Raw genomic sequence first — 17,039 nt, forward strand, 5'->3', positions numbered from 1 at the left:
TGGTCCACAAGAAATGCCATAGATAGTGTTGGGGGGAAATACACAACAGAGAAATCCCAGGCAGCATTCCCACCCTCTCTTGGGAGGCCTGCTTTCCCCTCTGTTGCCCGGGTGCTCACAAAGACTGCACAGGTCTGGATTGATAACTGTGACATTCCCGACACTGTCTCAGTACAACAAAACTTACAGTGGGGTGGTGATTAAGCCTAAGGTGTGTCTGTACTGTACTCCCCCTCCAGCACTGTATCTCTGTCATGTCTTCTTAGCCAATCTTTGGAGCCCTCTCATTGCTCTCTGCTCTGTGCACTGTGAGTGATCTCACCTCACTGCAGGATTTATTGAAGGCTCCTGATCTCCCTTCCTTTTGCCTCTCTGGCTGACCAACCATCTTCAATGAGGTGATGGGTGAGACACCCAGCAGTTGGGAAGTCTACTGAGTCAGGAACTTCCTAAATACCTACAGGAGACAGAGAAATAGACAGACTCTGAAATTAGGGTGATGGAAACAGATGGAGAATGCTAATAATTGTCATACTGACCTGGAAAATCCCAGTCTCCATCCCTGGCCTATGCGGCCTCTTCTCTCTGGAGCGGACAATTCTGTTACCTCAGGATCTGGTGTAGCTGCAAGAGCAAGAGACACTGACAGAGGCAGCAATTAGACCCACACAGTGAGGGATACCATGTGGAGAGATACTGAGTGATATCAGCAGAGTATAGGGATGGGAAACCTGTAAGAAGGCAAAGTGATGGCCTGGTGGTCTTATCGCTGCACTATTTATCCAGGAACTCAGCCCATGTTCAAAACCCACCATAGTAAATAGGTGAATGCATGAGTGCTGTGGGGACTGGAGAAGGTTACAGTGATATCATGTGCTGGAGAGGCTGGAGGAAGGTGCACAGATGGGGAGGTTGGTAAGAACTTAAGAATGTTAGAGCAGGATGGGGCTGTAGGGTTCTGGATAGGATGATAGTGACAAGGATTTATGGAACTTTTTTGAGCAGAGACCATAACTGTTAGCTTCACAGACATGATGGAAAGAGATAAGAATAATGCAGAAGCTAAGTATCTAAACTTTGGGAGGCTATTAATCATTATACTATCACTGTCACTCGATGTTATCATTATCATTAAACTGACAAGCCTAGACTGCAAGGAACTACACTTGTTGGAGTCTCTATTTGGAACACGGGAGATGTTTAATATGATGCAGTGAGAATTCAGAGCCAATGTGTTTTGCGAGGAGTGAATGCCTCAGGCAGCACATCTCGCGAATATTGATCAAGCGATATTGTGAGTTTAATAAAGAAAAGACAGTGCAATAAAGAAACAGCCGAGGAGCTTCTAAAGTAAAGAGAGTGCCGGGGTGGGGGGGAAAGGGTTGCTTAAAAATGAACAGGCAAACAATAGTCACAAAATATCCTTAGCAGATAATGTTAAGGAAAAGTCACAAAGCATTTAGTAAGTATAGTTAGAGTAAGAGGATTCCTAACTATGTAGTGGGGCCTGTTGGAAACCAAAGGGACAATCTGTGCATGGAGCCAAAGGAAGGTGGCGAGGTCTTCAATGAGTACATCCCATCTGTATTCACACAGGAGAAATACATTGTAGCCGGGGATGGTGAGGTTCTGGAACACATTAAGATTCATGAGGAGGAGGCGTTAAATGTTTTCACAGGCAAAAAGGTGGAGAAATTCCCAGTAACGATAAAATATGTCCCAGGCTGCTACGGGAGGTAAGGAAGCAGATTGCTGGGGCCCTGGTGGATTGCTGGCCACAGGTGAAGTGCCGAATGACTGGAGGATCCCTAATATGGTTCCTTTGTTCAAGAAAGGCAGCAGGGATAGGCCAGGAAATTACAGAGCAGATAGTCTGACAGCATTGAGAGGGAAATTATTGGAAACAATTCTGAGGAACACGATGAATCAACATTCGAAAGGACAGGAATACATTATGGATTGTCTGTGTGGATTTCATAGAGGACTGTCCTCTGATATTCATGAGGGCAGAGCAGATGATGTGGTTTACATGGAGTTCATTAAGGTCTTTGACAAGGTCCCATATGGAAGTCTGGTCCAAAAGGGAAGAGCCCATGGGATCCAAGGCAAGTTTGTAAATTGGATTCACAATTGGTGGAGGGTTGCTTTTGTGATTGAAAGCCTTTGTCCAGCGGATGTACCACAGGGATCTGTGCTGGAACCATTGCTGGTTATTATGTACATTAATAACTTGGATATGAAAGCAGAAGGAATCATTAGTAGGTTTACAGATGACATGAAAGGTGAGGGCGTTGCCCACAGTGAGGGGGATGGTCTCAGGCTGTAGTCTGATATCGATCAGATGATAAACTGAGCAGAGTAATGGCAGATGGAGTTTACTTCTGATCACTGTGAGGTAATGCACTGTGGGAAGTTTAATAAATGAACAATATACATCACGAATAGTAGGTCCTCCTGGAGCACTGAGGAACACAGGGACCTTGGTGGACAAGTCCCTGGATGTCTGAAGGTGTCAGCGCAGGTAGACAGGGTGGGAAAGGCACCTGAATTGGGAACAGGAGGGGGACCCATATCCTGGTGGTGAGAGTTGCTGGATCTGCTCAAGACGATTTAAACTCATCTGGCAGGGGTGTGGGATCCCAAACAATCATAAGGCCAGAAAGAAAGTGGAGGCTGGTACAAATGTTCAAGAGAGCAATATAAATAGACAAGGCAGGCGAGAACATAGCAAACAATGAGGGAAAACTAGTGGATTAAATTGCATTTATTTCAATGCAAAGGGCCAGACAGATAAGGCAGATGAACCCAGAGCATGGATGGGAACATGGGACTGGGATGTTGTAGGTATTACAGACACACAGCTGAGGGAGCAACAGGACCAGCAGCTCAATGTCCCAGGGGACAGATGCTACAGGAAGGATAGAACAGGAGGCAAAACAGGAGGAGAGCTGGTGGTTTTGATTGGGGGAAACATCCCAGTAGTACCTAGAGGAAGTATTCATGCAGGATCGCCCAGTTACGCGATATTAGTGGAACTGAGAAATGAAAATTGGTCATCAGTTTTCTACAGTTGTACTGCAGCGATAGGAGGAGAAAGTGAGGTCTGCAGATGCTGGAGATCAAAGTTGAAACTTTATTGCTGGAACAGCACAGCAGGTCAGGCAGCATCCAGGGAACAGGAGATTCGACGTTTCGGGCACAGGCCTGAAGAAGGGCCTGTGCCCGAAACGTCGAATCTCCTGTTCCCTGGATGCTGCCTGACCTGCTGTGCTGTTCCAGCAATAAAGTCCCTACTACAGCGATAGGCAATGGGAGATGAAGGAGCAAATATGTCAGGAGATCTCAGATACTTGTTAGAATAATAGGGTTGTAACGGTAGGGGATCTTAACCTTTCCAAACCTTGACTGAGATTGCTACTGTGTTAAGCACTTGGATGGAAGGAATTTGTTAAGTGTGTTCCGAAAACTCCCAGTCATTATGTAAATGGCCCAACTGGAGAATGGGGCTAAACCTGACCTCCCCTTGGGAGGCAAGGTAAGGAACGGGACTGAGGTGTTAGTGGGGGAACACTTTGGAAAGACACCACAATTGTATTAGATTGAAAATAGCGAGAGAAAAGGACAGGCCTGGTCCACAAGTTCAAGTTATTCAAGGGAGCAAGATAGTATTAGACAGGAATTTTTAAAGTAGATATAGGGAGGCTATTTGCAGGTAAAGGGAAGTCTGGCAAGTAGGAATATTTTAAAACCGAGATAAAAGGAGCGTTCAGTGCCAGCATGTTCCTGTTCGTGTGCAGCTTAATGCTGACTGAATTAGGAACTCTCGAGGCTCTGGTCAAGAAAGAAAAGGGGGCACATGTCAGATATAACTGGCTGACTCAAGTGAATCCCTTCAGGAGCATCGGGGCTGTAGAAAAACACTTAGGAAGGAAATCAAGAATGCAAAAAGGGGACACGAGATCACTTTGGCAAAGAAAGTTAAGGAGAATCCAAAGAGATTCTACAAGTGTGTTAAGGGAAAAAGAAGAGCAAGGGACAAAACCGGTATCCTTAATGATCAATGAAGCCAACGATGTGTGAAACTACAAGATCCAAAACAAATATTTCACTTTGTAACTTACTGTGGATATGGCCTGGGGCACTCAGGGAACTAAACAGTGTTTGTCCTGACTATTATTGGAATACTGTGCAATCTGGTCTCAATGCCATCGGAAGGATGTTGTGGAACATGAAAGTGTTCAGAAGAAATGACCAAGAATGTTGCTAGGCTTGGAGGATTTCTGCTACAGGGAAAAGCTGAATAGGCTGGGGCTGTTTTCACTTGAACATGGGAAGCTGAGGAGTTACCTGAAGGTGTCTAAATCATGATGGTCATTGATAGGGCCAATAGACAAGATCTTTTCCCAAGGGTGGGGGATTCCAAATCGACAGAGCATAGATTTAAAGTGCGAGGGAAACATTTGAAAGGGATCTAAAGGACAACTGGCTCCCGTAGAGTGTATGGAATAGGCTGCCAGAGCAAATAGTGAAGGCTGATAGAAACACATTTAAAAGGCATGTGGATGGGTATATGAATAGGGGGGGGGGGGTTCAGAGGGATATTGGCAAAATTCTAGCAGATACTTGGTCCGAAGGGCCTGTTTCCGTGCTGTACATCTCTATGACTCAATGTCTTGAAATGAGTCCACATTATAGGAGAGGAGGTGCTGGAGGTTTTAAAACACAAAGGTAGATAAATCCCCAGGACCTGATGAAATGTATCTCAGGACATTGTGGGAAGCTGGTGAAGAAATTGTAGGGCCCCTCGCAGAGATATTTCTACCATAGAGAGCTATGTGTGATAGGCAGGGAGACTGGAGGGTGTGGCATTGTGGACAGTGAAGAAGGTTTTCTGAGATTACAAGGGGATCCTGATGAAATGTGTGAACAGCTGAAAAACTGTAGATGGAGTTCAATCTGAATAAATGCGAGGTAATGCAGTTGGTACAACAAACACGGGCAGGGCTTATACAATTAATGGTAGGACCTTCGGTAGTGTTGTCGAACAGAGGGACCTCAGGGTTCAAGTACATAATTCTTTGAAGTTTGCAACATGGAGAGACAGGATGGTTAAAAAAAAGGGGCTTGCCACACTTGCTTTCATTACTCAGTCTTTTGGATATAGGAGTTGGGAAGTCGCATTGAGATTATACAGGCCATTGGTGAGTCCTCTTCTGGAATATTGTGTCCAGTTCTGGTCGCCCAGTTATTGGAAGGATATTATTAAGCTGGAGAGGGTTCAGATGAGATTTACTGGGATGTGGCTGGGTATGGAAAGCTTCAGTTATAAAGAAAGGCTGGATAGGTTGGTATTTTTTCATTGAAGGAGAAAGTAAGGACTGCAGATGCTGGAGATCAGAGCTGAAAATGTGTTGCTGGAAAAGTGCAGCAGGTCAGGCAGCATCCAAGGAGCAGGAGAATCGACGTTTCGGACATGAGCCCTTCTTCAGGGCTCATTCCTGAAGAAGGGCTCATGCCCGAAGTGTCGATTCTCCTGTTCCTTGGATGCTGCCTGACCTGCTGTGCTTTTTCAGCAACACATTTTCAGCTCATTTTTTCATTGAAACGTGAATGTTGACAGATGACCTCATAGAAGTTTATAAAATAATGAGGGGGATAGATAGAGTTAATGAGAGTTGTCTTTTCCCATGGACAGGGGAGTTTCAAGACTAGGAGCTACATTTCTAAGTGTAAGAGGAGAGACATTTAAAAAAAAAGACATGAGGGACACATTGTTACACAGACGGTGTATTGTGTGTGGAATGAACTTCCCAAGGAAGGGGTGAACATGGGGACAATTACAATGTTTAAAAGACATTTGGATTAGAATAGGAATAGGAAAGGTTTGAAGGGCCGACATAAGGTGAATAGCCAAGGGTAGGTGAGTCCAAAACTCGAGGGTATAAACGTGAGGTGAGAGAGCAAGGATTTAAAGAGGGAGCTGAGGGGCAACATTTTCCACAGGGGATGGTGCATAGATGGAATGGACTGCCAAAGGAAATGGTAAATACAAGTACAATTACAACATGGAAAAGACACTCGGGCAGGTACATGGAGAGGAGAAGATTTGAAGGGATATGAGCCAAACACAGGCAATTCCGACTCATTCCATTTAGGAAACCTCGGCCGAAGAGTCATGCAGCACAGAAACAGACCCTGTGTCTCCAGTTGTTGGAGAAGGAGACTATCGAGAAAAGGCATGTTGTAAAGACTGAAGCAAGTTACAGCGATATGGATGGTCGCCTGGACTGGAGGTTTTCAAATACTGGAGGTTTCCAGCACTATGTCTATGTCATGTCTTGTTAGCTGATGTTTGGAGCCCTCTCATTGCTCTCTGCACTGTGAATGATCTTACCTGGCGGCAGGATTTATTGAAGGCTTCTGACCTCTCTGACCTTTGTCTCTCTGGCTGACCAACCATCTTCCCAACCAGGAGTTGGCAAGTCTATTGGGTCAGGAACTCCCTGAGTACCTGTAGAAAACACAGAAATAGGCAGAATGGGAAATGAGACTGATGCTGTGAAGGTTATACATGTAGAATGGCACTGAGCCCCACAGAGATCTGGAAAATCCCAGTCTCCAATCCTGGCCTGTGCTGCCTCATCTCTCTGGAGTGGAGAGTTCTGTTGGCTCAGAATGTGGAGTAGCTGCAAGAGTGAGAAACGCTGACAGAGACAGGAATTAGACCCACACAATGAGGGAAACCACATGGAGAGGTACTGAGTGATATCACCACAGTGCAGGATTAAACAATTGTGCAGGAAGAAAGGGTTTTGATTCATGTTGCACTGGGATGTGGAACCTGTGAGCAGGCGAAGTGATGGCCTAGGGGCGTTATTGTGTGACAATTTATCCAGAAACTCAGCAAATGTTCTCTGGACACACGTTCAAATCCCACCATTGCAAATGATTAAATGTGAATTAAATGCTTCAAAAAAGATGTAATGAAAAACCTGTGAAAAAAATTAAACAATTGCTGATGTTAAAAAAATACATCGGGTGCATTCCTGTCTTTAGTGAAGTAATCTAAGATGGACTGGGATATCACAGGTATTACAGAAACAACAGCTGAGGGAGGGACTGGACAGGCAGCTCAATGTTCCAGGGGACAGATGCTGCAGGAAGGACAGAAGGGGAGCTGAGAGAGGAGGAGAGCTGCTGGTTCTGATTGGGTGAAACATCACAGCAGGACAGAGAGGATATTCCTGCGGGATCGCCCAGTGAAGCTGTGCTCGTGGAATTAATCAATAACAATGGGTCTTCCCTTTCCTCTGATTGTTCTACAGACCCCGAGAGCCCCGCCCTCCTGCACCTTGACCTTCTCAAGATGGCGGCCCTGAGACCCGCGCTCCCTCTTCCCTCAAACAAATGGCGGCCGTTTCCCTGATCAGAGACCGCCACCTCTTTACCCGGGCCTGCAGGGATTTTTCCGAGTTTTTTTAACCTTTATCCGGGACTTGTGAATTCTCTCCGCTCCTTTCTCCCAGCGAGGCTCCCACACACCGGCTCTGAGCGCCGCTCTCTGAAGCCGATCGCAGCCGCTGCCGGAGAAAGCAGCTCCATGTCTCTCTCTGTCTTGACCAATGTGACACTGCGCATGCTCTGCATAGAAACCAAACTGCGCGTGCGTCTGAGGTTATCAATGAGTTTACAGAGAATATTCATATCTGCACAGACTGATGGGTAAAATATTAGTCATTAACAATTGCTTTGTCGAAAACAAATTGTCTGGTCCAAATCAACCGTACCGGCCAGGTATGTAAATTACCAATCGTTCTGGGAGTTTGAGTTCTAATCGAGTAGATATGTACGTTATCAGATTTACATTTCAACTACAGTATTTTTTAAAATCTCACATTGACTTATGAGAGACGTTTAATGCTCCACTATGTCGTGAGAATGATCAATCCTGCAAAATAGTTTGCTCTCTGACCAATCTTGAAGAATTCACTCCCGAGAATGCTTTGGCCCCTCTCCTCATTCACTCTGGTTCGAGGACCGGCCGCTACTCGGTCCTCCTGTTCCGCCCCTTCCTCCCAATTGCAGAGTTGATCCAGGAGTGACTTAGCAGGTAAGGGACAAAGGAAGTTCGAGTCGATGTTTTGTGACGCGGTGAAAATATCCCGAATCTTGGACCGAGAGGCCTGCGTTCAATTCACACCTTGTGCAGGTGTGTCTAATAACAACTTTTAACAGGTTCATTCTGAAAACCAAGGGAAGTCAGGAACAGAGTGAAAACAAGAGAAAATGCATGCAATGTGGTGGGGCTCTCAATGCTCAGATTATTTGACTCTTTACCAAGCGTTTCAGGGTCCCAGCACAGACTGTTGCACTCCTCTTAGCGCACAGCCAGATACCACGATTGTGGGGCAAAGTGGTGGGATGCAGAGGTGCTTTTCTGGAAGGCGCTCGGTTTTTGTGGTGAAAACAGTTGAGAAGGAGTCGGGTTTTATATGGAGCTACCTGTCCACCTCCTGTTGCAGCCTCTTATTATTGCCCTGACTACCTCGTACATGGAGAAAGTGAGGACTGCAGATGCTAGAGATCAGAGCTGAAAAATGTGTTGCTGGAAAAGCGCAGCAGGTCAGGCAGCATTCTCTGCCTCGTACATGTTTGGCAGAGATTCGTGACACTTCGTAAACCCACAATACAAGATCCATCACTCTGTTTAAGACAGTAAAAATCTTTTGTAGCACAATAGTCAGAGAACAATACAGCGCAGAACAGGCCCTTTGATCCTTGATGTTGCGCCAACCTGTGAACTATTCTCAGCTCATCCCACTACACAATCCTGAAATCACCCATGTGCTTATCTAAAGGATTGTTTAAATCTCACTAATGTGGCTGAGTTAGCTACATTAGTAGGTAGTTTTGATCATCCTCAGGCCAAGGGTTATTCACACACAGTACTAATGATTCACATGCCAGAGGATTAGTCACACACAGTATTATCCAACCTCCGGCCACAGGAATGTTCACAAACAATATTCAACATTCTTAGTATTGATCACTCCGGCCACAGGATTAATGAACAGACTGTTTTGACCACTTACAGGTCACAGGATTATTCACAAACAGTACTCACTATCCTTAGGCCACAGGATATTTCACACACTGTATTGATCCTCAGGCCACAGGATATTTCACACACTGTATTGATCCTCAGGCCACAGGATTATTCACACATAGTATTCACAGTGAGCATTCACAGTGCACAGGATTATTCAACACTTTGTATAGTCCATCCACAGGCCAAGAGTTATTCACACACAGTATTGATGATTCACAGGCCAGAGGTTTATTCACATATGGTATTGACCATTCACTGTCTAAGGATAATTCACACACAGCATTGACCGTCACAGGCCACAGGTTTATTCACATACAATATTGAACATCCTGAGGGCACAGGATTATTCAGTATTGACCATCATCAGACCACAAGATTGTTCACACACTGTATGAACCAGCCTCCGGCCACAACAGTATTGACCATGCACAAGCTACAGCCTTATTCACACACAGTATTGACTATTCTTAGGCCACTGGACTATTCCCACACTTTATTGACTACTCTCAGGCCACATGATTATTAACTCTCAGCATTGACCATTTTCAGCCCAACAGGATTATTCCCATACATTATGGACCATTCTAAAGCCACAGGATTATTCACACACAGTATGGACCGTCTTCAGGCAACAGGATTATTCACACAAAGTATTGACAATCCTCAGGCCTCTAGATTATTCACACACTGTATTGAACATTCTCAGTTCACAGGATTATTCGCACACATTATTGACCACCATACGGCCACAGTATTAATGAACACACTGACTTGGTCATTTACACGTCACAGGATTATTCCAACACAGTATTGACCATTCTCAAGCCACGGGATTGTTCACACACACAGTATTGACCATCCTCAGGCCATGGATTTTTCACACACAATATTGACAATCCTCAGGCCACAGGATTATTCACACACTGTACTGAACATCCTCAGGCCACTGGATTATTTACACATAGTATTGACAGTATACAGACCGCAGGATTACTCACACACAGTATTCACAATTCACAGGCCACAGGATAATTCGCACACAGTATTGAACATTCTCAGGCCACAGGATTACTCACACACTGTATTCACAATCCTCAGACCTCAGGATTATTCACACACTGCATTGAACGTCTTCAGGCCACTTGATTATTCACACACAGTACTGACCATCCTCAGGACACACTAGTATTCACATACAATATTCAATATTCCCAGCCCACAGCATTATTCACACACAGTATTGATAGGAACACGACCACAGGATTAATGAACACACTGTCTTAACCATTTACATGGTCACAGAATTACTTCCACACAATATTGACTATCTTCAAGCCACAGGATTGTTCACACACAGTATTGAACATCCTGAGACCACAGGAGTATTCACACACTATATTGAACATTCTCAGGCAACAGGATTATTCCCACAGTGTTGACCATTCTTCGGCCGCAGGACTTTTCACACACAGTATTGAACATCCTCAGGCCACATGATTATTCACACATAGTATTGACCAGCATACGGCCACAGGATTAATGAACACACTGTTTTGACCATTTACAGGTCACAGAAATATTCGCACCCAATATTGACCATCCTCAAGCCACAGGATTGTTCATACTCAGTATTGACCGTCCTCAGACCACAGGAGTATTCTCACACAGTATTGACCATCCTCAGGCCACAGGATTGTTCACACACAGTATTGCCCATTGTCAGGCCACAGGAGTAGTCACACACGCTATTGACTATCCTCAGGGCACATGATTATTTTCACACTGTATTGACCATCATCAGGCGACAGGTATATTCACTCACAGTAGTGACAATTCTCAAATTACAGGATTGTTCACACACAGTATTGGCGATTCACAGGCCAGAGCATTATGCATACATGGTATTGATCATTCACTGTCCAAAGCATTATTCACACACAGTATTGACGATTGACAGGCCACAGAATTATTCCCATACATTATTGACTATTCGAAGGCCACAGGATTATTCACACACAGTATGGCTGTCCTCAGGCAACGCAATTTTTCACACAATGTATGACCATTCTCAGACCACAGGATTATTCACTCACTGTATTGAACATCCTCGGGCAGCAGGATATTTAACACACACAGTATTGACTATCCTTCGGCCCAATGGTTATTCCCACACAGTATTGACCATTTTCAGTCCACAGGATTATTCGCACACAGTATTGACCACCATATGGCCACAGGATTAATGAACGCACTGTCTTGATCATTTACACATCACATGATTATTTCCACACAGTATTAACGATTCTCAGGCCACAGCAATGTTCACACACAGTATTGACCGTACACAGGGCACAGGATTATTCACACACAGTATTGACTAGCACACGGCCACAGGATTAATGAACACTCAGTCTTCAACTTTTGCAGGTCACAGGATTGTTCCAACATGGAATTCACAATCCTCAGGCTACATGATTATTCACACACAGTATTGACCAGCCCACGGCCACAGGATTAATGAACACACTGTCTTGATCATTTACAGGTCACAGGATTATTCCCACACGGTATTGATCATCCTCATGGAAGAGGAATATTTACACAAAGTATCACCATGCTCAGGCCATGGATCCTTCACACACAGTATTGACAATCCTCAAGCCACAGGATTTTTCCTACACAGTATTGACCATCCACAGGCACCAGGATTATTCTCACACTGTATTGAGCATTCTCAGGCCACAGGAATATTCCCACACAGTACTGACAATCCACAGGGCACAGGATTATTCACACACAGTATTGAACATCCTCAAGTTCAGGATTACTCTGACACACTATTGACCATTCACAGTCCACAGGATTGTTCACACAGAGTATTGTTCATACTCAGTCCAAGGATTGGTCAAACACAGTATTGATGATTCACAGGCCAGAGGATTTTTCCCACACTGTATTCACAATTCTCAGGCCACAGGTTAATTCACACACAGTATTGACTAAACACAAGCTACTGGAGTATTCACACACAATGTTCAATATTCTCAGCCAACAGGATTATTCAGATACAGTATTGACCACCATACGGCCACAGGATTAATGCACACACTGTCTTGTTCATTTACACGTCACGGGATTATTCCCACACAGTATTGACGTTTCTCAGGCCACAGCAATATTCACACACAGTATTGACCGTTCACAGGGCACAGGTTGATTCACACACAGAATTGACTAGCACATGGCCACAGAATTAATGAATACTCTGTCTTCAACATTTTCAGGTCACAGGATTATTCCCACATAGTATTGATCCTCCTGAAGTCACAGTATTGACCATCCTCAGGGCATGAATTATCCACACAATGTATTGACGATCCTCAAGCCACAGGATTTTTCCTACACAGTATTGATCATCCTTAGGCAACAGGATTATTCTCACACTATATTGACCATTCTCAGGCCACAGGATTATTAATAAATGGTATTGAACAACATCAGGCAACATGATTGTTCACACTGTATTGACCATCCTCAGGCCAAGGGTTATTCACGCACAGTATTGACCATCCTCAGTCAACAGGATTTTCCCCACACAGAATATGACCACACTCAGGCCACAGGATTATTCACACAAAGTATTGAACATCCTCAGGCCACAGGATTATTCCCACACAGGATTGACCGTTCTCAGGCCACAGGATTATTCCCACACAGCATTGACCATTCTCAGGCAACAGGATTATTCCCATACATGAATGACCATTCTCAGGCCACAGGATTATTAATAAATGGTATTGAACAACCTCAGGCAACACGATTGTTCACACACTGTATTGACCATCCTCAGGCCAAGGGTTATTCACGCACAGTATTGACCGTCCTCAGTCAACAGGATTTTCCCCACACAGAATATGACCACACTCAGGCCACAGGATTATTCACACACTGTATTGACCATCCTCAGGCTACAGGATTATTCCCACAGAGTATGGACCATTCTCAGGCCACAGGACTATTCACTCACTGTATTGAACATCCTCGGGCAGCAGGATATTTAACACACAGTATTCACTATCCTTTGGCCCAACGGTTATTCCCACACAGTATTGACCATTCTCAGTCCACAGCAATATTCACACACAGTATTGATCATTCACAGGGCACAGGATTATTCACACATAGTATTGACTAGCACACGGCACAGGATTAATGAACACTTTGTCTTGACCATTTACAGGTCACAGGATTATTCCCACACAGGATTGACCATCCTCAGGCCATGGATTATTCATATACAGTACTGATCATCCTCAGGCAACAGGATTATTTTCACACAGTATTGACCATTCTCAGCCAATGGTTATTCACACACAGTATTGATGATTCACAGGCCGCAGGATTATTCACACACAGTATTGACCATTCTCAAATCACAAGATTGGTCAAGACTGTGTGTGAACATTCACAGGCCACAGTATTATTTGCAAACAATATTGACATTGCACAGGTCACAGATTATTAACACAGAGTATTGACTATCCACAGCCCACAGGATTATTATCACACAGCATTGACCATCCACAGGCCACATTATTATTCACATAGTATCGCCTATCCTTAGGTAAGGGGCCATTGACACACAGTATTGACAATTCACAGGCCACAGGATTATTCAAACACATTATTGACCATCCTCAGGCTGCGGGATGATGCACACAGTGTATTGACCATTCACAGTCCAAACGATTATTCTCACACAGAATTGACCATCCTTTCTCTGGCCACAGGATTATTCACACCCAGCATTGACCATCCTGAGGCCACAGGGTTATTCACACACAGCATTGACCATCCTCAGGCAAAGGTTATTCACACATAGTATTGATGATTCACAGGTCACTGAATTATTCACACCCAGTATTGACCATTCTCAAACCACAGGATTATTCACACACACAGTATTGTCCATCCACAGGCCACAGTATAATTTGCAATCAGTATTGACCATGCACAGGCCAGAGATTATTAACACATAGTATTGACCATCCACAGCCGAGAGGTTTATTATCACACAGCATTGAACATCCACAGACCATATTATTATTCACACACAGTATTGCCCATCCTTCGGCAAAGGATTATTCAGACACAGTATTTACCATCCTCAGATTAGATTTTAGATTTTAGATTACTTTACAGTGTGGAAACAAGCCCTTCGGCCCAACAAGTCCACACCAACCCGCCGAAGCGCAACCCACCCATACCCCTACATTTACCCCTAACCTGACACTACGGACAATTTAACATGGCCAATTCACCTGACCTGCACATCTTTGGACTGTGGGAGGAAACCGGAGCACCCGGAGGAAACCCACGCAGACACGGGGAGAATGTGCAAACTCCACACAGTCAGTCGCCTGAGGCGGGAATTGAACCCGGGTCTCTGGCGCTGCGAGGCAGCAGTGCTAACCACTGTGCCACCGTGCCGCCCTCAGGCCGCAGGATTATTCATACAGTGTATTTGCCATTCACAATTCAAAGGATTATTCACACACAGTATTGACCATTCTTTGGCCAAGGGTTATTCCCACACTGTGTTGACAATTTGTAGGCCACAGGATCATTCACACAGAGTATTGACAATCGTCCGTCCACAGGATTACTCTCACACAGTATTGACCGTTCACAGTCCACAGCATTTTTCACACACAGTATTGACCATCCTCAGACCACACGAGTTTTCACACACATCATTGATCATCTTCAGGCCACAGGATTACTCACACACAGAATTGACCATCCATAGGCCACAGATTATTAATAAACAGTATTGACCATCCACAGGCCACTGGATTATTAACACACAGCATTTACCATCCACAGGCCACATTATCATTCACACACAGTATTGACAATCCTTAGACAAATGGTTAATCTCACACAGTATTGATGATTCACAGATCACAGAATTATTCACACCCAGTGTTGACCATCCTCAGGCCACACGAGTACTCGCACACAATATTCAACATTCTCAGCCGACAGGATTATTCCCACACAGTATTGACTAGCATACGGACACAGGATTAATGAACAAACTGTATTGACAATTTGCAGGTCACAGGATTATTCCCAGACAATATTGACCATTCTCTGGCCACAGGATTATTCACACCCAGTATTGACCATCCTCAGGCAAAGGTTATTCACACACAGTATTGATGATTCAGAGTGCACAGGACTATTCACACACTGTCTTGACCATTCACATTCCAAAGGATTATTCTCACACAATACTGACCACCCTTATTCCACAGGATTACTCAGTCATAGTGTTGATCATTCTCAGTCCACAGGATTAACCACACACCATATTGATCATTCTCGCCCAAGGATTATACACAAACTGTATTGACCAACCTCAGGCCACAGGATTATTCCCACACAGTAGTGACCATGTTCAAGCCTCGGGATTATTCACACAACGTATTGAGCATTCACAATGCACAGAATTATTCACACACTCTCCTGACCATCCTCAGTCCACGGGATTACTCACACACAGTATTGACCAGCATGCGGCCACAGGATTATTCATACACATTATTGACCTTTCTCAGCCCAGAGGATTATGCACACGCTGTATTAAACATCCTCAAAACACAGGATTATTCTGACACTCTATTGATCATGCTCAGGCCACAGAATCATTCACACATCGTATTGATCATACTCAGGCCAAGGTATCGTCACACACAGTAATGACCATTCACATGCCAGAGTATTATTCACACACAGTATTGACCAATCTCAGGACACAGGAGTATTCACACACAATATTCAATAGTCTCAGCCAGCAGGATTATTCGCAAAGTATAGACCAGCCGACGGCCACAGGATTAATACACACACTGTCTTGATCATTTACAGGTCACAGGATTATTGCCACACAGTTTTATCCATCCTCAGGCCACAGGATTATTCCCACACAGTATTGACCATCCTCCGTCCACAGGATTACTCACACACAGTATTGATCATCCTCGGGTCAAGGGTTATTCACGCACAGTATTGACCATTCACAGGCCAGAGGATTATTCACACACAGTATTGATCATCCTAAGGCCATAAATTCATTCACACACTGCATTGATCAACCCGAGGCCACAGGATTAATGAACACATTCTCTTTACCAATTAACAGGTCACAGGATTATTCCCACACCGTATTGAACATCCTCAAGCCACAGGATTATTCTGACACAGTATTGACCATTCACAGCCACAGGATTGTTCACACATAGTATTGATCATGATCATGCCAAGGATTAGTCACACACAGTATTGACCATTCACAGGCCAGAGGATTATCACACACAGTATTGATCATGCTCAGGCCACAGTATCATTCACACACTGTATTGACCAACCTCAGCCCACAGGAGTATTCACACACAATATTCAATATTCTCAGCCAGCAGGATTATTCCCACACAGTATTGACCAGCATACAGCCACAGGGTTAATGAACACACTATCTGGACCATTTACAGGTCACAGGATTATTCCCACACAGTATTGATGATTTTCAGGCCACAGGATTATTCACACACAGTATTGACCAGCATACGGACACAGGATTAACGAACACACTGTCTTGACCCTTCACAGGGTACATGATTATTCCCACACAGTATTGACCATCCTCAAGCCACAGGATTGTTCACACACAGTTTTGACCATCCTCAAGCCATAGGATTATTCACACACAGTGAAGACCATCCTCCGGCCACAGGATTGTTCATACACAGTATTTACCATCCTCTGTCCAAAGGATTACTCATACACAGTATTGATCATCCTCAGGCCAAGAGTTTTTTTTTACACACTGTATTGACCATTCACACTGCAGAGGATTATCCACACA

The 17,039-nt window shown here is 44.4% G+C and overlaps 1 long non-coding RNA gene across 1 annotated transcript; it reads right to left on the bottom strand.

The window, feature by feature from the left end:
• Positions 1-201: 201 nt before the first annotated feature.
• LOC148147692 (uncharacterized) lies at positions 202-6,480 on the bottom strand. Its single transcript, XR_015759502.1, has 3 exons — positions 6,395-6,480; positions 540-624; positions 202-457 (listed from the first exon to the last, which is right to left on the bottom strand). It is a non-coding gene; the product is annotated as an uncharacterized LOC148147692 (long non-coding RNA).
• Between the last annotated feature and the right edge of the window lie 10,559 nt (positions 6,481-17,039).

Source organism: Chiloscyllium plagiosum, unplaced genomic scaffold (genome assembly GCF_037043375.1).
Source record: "Chiloscyllium plagiosum isolate Xiang-an unplaced genomic scaffold, Cpla_swu_hap1 HiC_scaffold_15, whole genome shotgun sequence".
Lineage (NCBI taxonomy): Eukaryota > Metazoa > Chordata > Chondrichthyes > Orectolobiformes > Hemiscylliidae > Chiloscyllium > Chiloscyllium plagiosum.